Source organism: Crocuta crocuta, unplaced genomic scaffold, assembly GCF_008692635.1.
Source record: "Crocuta crocuta isolate KB4526 unplaced genomic scaffold, BGI_CrCroc_1.0 scaffold31, whole genome shotgun sequence".
Lineage (NCBI taxonomy): Eukaryota > Metazoa > Chordata > Mammalia > Carnivora > Hyaenidae > Crocuta > Crocuta crocuta.
Genome location: NW_027528362.1, coordinates 13,681,127 through 13,685,334, shown reverse-complemented (window position 1 = coordinate 13,685,334; position 4,208 = coordinate 13,681,127). Strand labels below are relative to the sequence as shown.

Sequence of the window (4,208 nt, the reverse complement as noted above, 5' to 3'; positions counted from 1 at the left end):
GTGAGAAAGCCAGGCTCAGAGATGAAAGGAAGGCCCCATGAAGTATTAAGACAGATTATGCAATTCAGTGTGACTTTACAGAGCCGTAGGTCGCCGGGAGATGATAGGGTCTCTGAAATGTGGCAATGATAATTAATTCCTAAAAAAATCTATTTAATATTTTCTCTCATCATTCACAAAAGGGACTGGAGCAGGTGATGGTAACACACACATTCCCAAAGGAGCAGCAGCGGCAGTGAGAAGCCAGAATCACGTCAACATGGGTGATCAGGAAATGAGTGTGTTCGACATCCGATGCTTACGTGGGGCTAAGGTAACATCCATCTCCAGATCCTGCAGGGAGAGACCAGGGAAATGGGAATGTGTCGCTTTCAGAAGTAATTACAGAATATATTTTACATTTAGGGCTTCATAAAAAAGATGAAGATCACAGGTCCATTTATTTCCTGGCACATAGAAGTGATTTTTGGTATTCTACCACATAAAGATAGCATACCCCGAAAAGACACACACACGCACACACACACGTGCTCACACGTCACACACACCTCACAGGTGCATGCACACAACACGTTTGGGCCAAATTCTGCAGCATCTCCTCAATGAAATTTCTAGCTGGAGCTAATAGTCATCTTAAGGAAACAGGAATCTCTTCACACACTAATAAGAAATAGTGGGCAATTGAGAAAAACTCAAAAATACCTTTTTTAGTGCTTTATCAGGCAGAGTCTTGCTGGTATATTTTGTGCTGTAGTTGTCGGCTTGTTGGGAGAAAGGAAAGGAATAAAAGAGGCTACACAGAGGAGGCCCAGCGAGAGCACCATAAAACATCACGAGGAGCGACTCGCTGGGCGCTGGGCGCACAGGATGCTGAGAACTCACAACGTCCACCTGGAAAGAACAGCGGACGCTGGAAACACATCGCTGCTGTTGGGGTGACAGAAGGGACGGAGCCGGGTCAGTCTCGAGAGGGGGGTGTGCAGTGAGGACGTGAGCTAATGAGATTCACTAGACAGGCCCTGGCACGGGGGGTCGGAAGGCGGTGTCACCGCAGGGCATGGCTCCGTGGGCAAGTGCTGCACGCATTAGGGACAGAAAAATGACAGATAACGAGATTAGGGGTAAAAACTATAAAAGGGCGTGTGGCTAAGATAATGACAGGGACCCCGGCGGCCGGGAGGGAGGCCCAGAGTGGAAGACTGTGGTCACAAGCTGGCACTCGAGCTGTCAACAGTGGTCCCGAGACACAGCCCGGCTGCCTGGGGGTCGGACACCGAAAAGCACCTGAGATTTCGGTGGCGTGTTGACGTGCGGGTGGGTGGGACCGTGCTGGAGCCCCTGCGCTCAGCTCGAGTCACTCTGTCCTAATGAGGCGGGCCCTGGAAATGAAGGAAGGAAAATCAGAGGGTATCTGGGCGACAGAGCATCACAAAGAGCTTAATTATCACAGAAGGTCAGGGTCAGGCGGGTGCGCCTGTGTTCTGAGGAAAGGGGAAGATTGAGAGGGAACCTCATTAGGGAAGTGATGAATCTGTGGTTTGTGTTTCATTTGTACACAAATCGTGCCCTTTTCCAGATGTTGTTACTTATCAGCTGTGGGTGTCAGACGTGGCCACCATTTTTGTCCGATTTGTCTTTGGCGAGGTGGCCCGCATGTCTGAGCCCTTCTCCCACCGGGGGAGGGCCGCCGAGAGGAGCACTCTCACAGGAGGGGAGCAGGCCATGCGAACGTGAGCGCACGCTGAGGGAGGCACACGGGGGGCAGGAAGCGAGTCCTTGAAGGGCAGGCAGGGGACGGTGCCCTGCGCGTGGGTCACCCCCACATCACTGCCCTGCTCCTGGGCCTCGGGAGGGCGCTTACAGAAGGGAGCAGGGCTGGCCAGCCTCCTGGATTCCCTGACACTTTCTGACAAAGAGTGTAAAATGCCATCTGTCCGTGTTCACCATCCAGCAAGGGAACATATAATCCACGAAGCGCTGTCCCCAACAACACGGCTTTGGGGAACCTGCCCCTTTCTCAGCCTGTGCTTACCTGCGACATGTGCTTAGCTCCGAGTCTGGGAGGCTGCTGTTCGTAATAACAGTGACAGAAACCCGTCTGTTCTTGCCGCGGGTCACCTGGTACTTGTCGGCTCCGTCATTTTGAAGCTCTCACTGCGGGGTTGCCCTCTGTGGCTCTCCCTTCTCTCCCTCCCTACTTACTCTACTTCCTCCTTCTAAGGCTTACACATGGCAGAGTGAAACTCCAATGCATGCACATGCCCAGTGCAACCCACCCGAGACGGGAGGCCGGTGGCTTTCTAGAAGGAAGCTTCTTACATAATAACAATTCACCCAAAGAGCCAGCCCCGAGCTTCTGGCGGCATTCACGGGGTGCGGCCGACGGCGCCTTCCTCACAGCCTCCTCCACCGTGACTGACGAGGAGAGGGTGGGAGACAAGCACGGGTGGTGTGAGCGTGCCGGGTGTGAGCGTGCTGGAGGCCTTGGGATACCTCCAGTCGTATGCACAGGAGCGCAGCAGACCGAGTCCCCAGGAACCTCAGCTGGTGCATGTCCCAGGGTCCAGCCCACGGCCAGGGGACCTGCAGGGAGACTCATGGTCGGGCCGGGTCCTTAGTCTCAGGCAATGGGGGTGGGGCTCAGAGGGGGCGGGCAGGGACCAGGGAGGTTGTCAAGGCCCCTCATGGGACTTAGGGCCTGTGTTAGCCCCTGGGAGCGCCCCCCTGGGCTTGGGCAAAGCTCAGTCACCCCGATGGGCACCCCCCACACCGGCTGTGAGTAAACGGCTGTAGGCAACGTGGATCCCAATTCAACTGTTCGTCCGACCACAATGACCCCACGATGTTCCAAGACGCCGAGCCAAGCGTCTGAACCCTGCCTTCTCAGAAACACCTGTGGACCGGGTGAAGGTGACGGTCCCAGCTGTCTGGAGCCTTCAGAGATTGAGAGGGAATAGCAGTGTCTGCCAAGTGCCACAGCCCAGAGAGCCCCTCCTGCCCAGGGCCGGCCTGCCCTCCTCGGGCCATCTTGCCCCCACACACGCCGACCACCTGGCGGCCCGCCCCAGGGGCACAAGGCCAGGGAAGACCGAGGTGCTCAGTGTCACAGCCAACATGCGCTTGGAGAAATTAAAGCCGAGCTTCGGTTTGCTAGGCCAGGATGGCCTGCGGCCGGAAACTTTGGGATTCGACGCGCTAGAGTTAAACAGACTTTGTCTGAATGTCTTCTGCAACTTTGGAGATGAGATTAGAGCAAGTTGGAGACTTGCCTTTGTAACAGGGCCCAATTCTGAAAGCCACTATTTATTCTGCCATCATTCTGAACCTTGGATAGTTAAATTTTGGTGTTAAAACTGTTAGCAATTTCAGTTCTCCAACTATCATTTTCTAGTGAAGCGGCTGATTGACATGTGGTTATAGGAAAAAATATATTTGGAGATGGAGTAACTCGAGGAGAGTATCCGCGACGGAAGACGCATTACCCCCATGAGGCAGTGCGCGCAGGGGCAGAGACACAGGAAACGGGAGGCAGGCCTTGCGCTCACCCACCGCGCGGCCGGAGACGCTCAGACTTCCAGCTGAGAGACTTCCAGACCAGGCAGCACAGCCCGGTGCTCATCAGTATCATTTCAGAGGGGATGTGCCCACTGGCCTGGGGAGGATTCAAATACTTCCGTGAAGTGGGGAGAAGCAGACATGTGGGGGTAAATCTTGAGAGTCAGTCTCCGCAGCCTCTGGAAGGCGGTTTCCAGGTGCTTGCTGAAGTTCCCTGGGCCAGACTGTGTGCGAGTGTGCATGTATGCGTGTGCACGCACGTGCGTGTCTGTGTGTGTGCACCGTGGGTACGTGTGTGTGCATGCGTGTCCGTGCGTGTGTGTCTCCCTCAGGCATGTTGTCCGTGAGCCCACCAGAGCGGCGGTGGCCGGGTGGCTCGGCTGGTGCGCCTCATCGCTTCCTCTCTGACTCCCGCATGTCGCTGTGTTTGACGTGAGCCATAGCAGAAAGCTGTGTGTTTGGTGTAGCTCTCCCCACTTGGCTTTCTGGCTACCAAATATTTGATCATTTCTATTCCAAAATGAGTTGGGCAACATTAATTCGCAGATGCTATTTGCAACAGATAATTAAATCTTAACAGAGAGACAGAATGGCATTTCAAAACAATCGCAGTGATGCTTGAAAAGAAATCCTGTTCCGTTTTACAGCATGAA

General features: G+C 54.4%; 1 long non-coding RNA gene across 1 annotated transcript; it reads right to left on the bottom strand.

The window, feature by feature from the left end:
* Positions 1 to 136: 136 nt before the first annotated feature.
* On the bottom strand, positions 137 to 872 carry LOC144223291 (uncharacterized). The gene is made up of 2 exons (XR_013332657.1): positions 703 to 872; positions 137 to 333 (listed from the first exon to the last, which is right to left on the bottom strand). It is a non-coding gene; the product is annotated as an uncharacterized LOC144223291 (long non-coding RNA).
* Between the last annotated feature and the right edge of the window lie 3,336 nt (positions 873 to 4,208).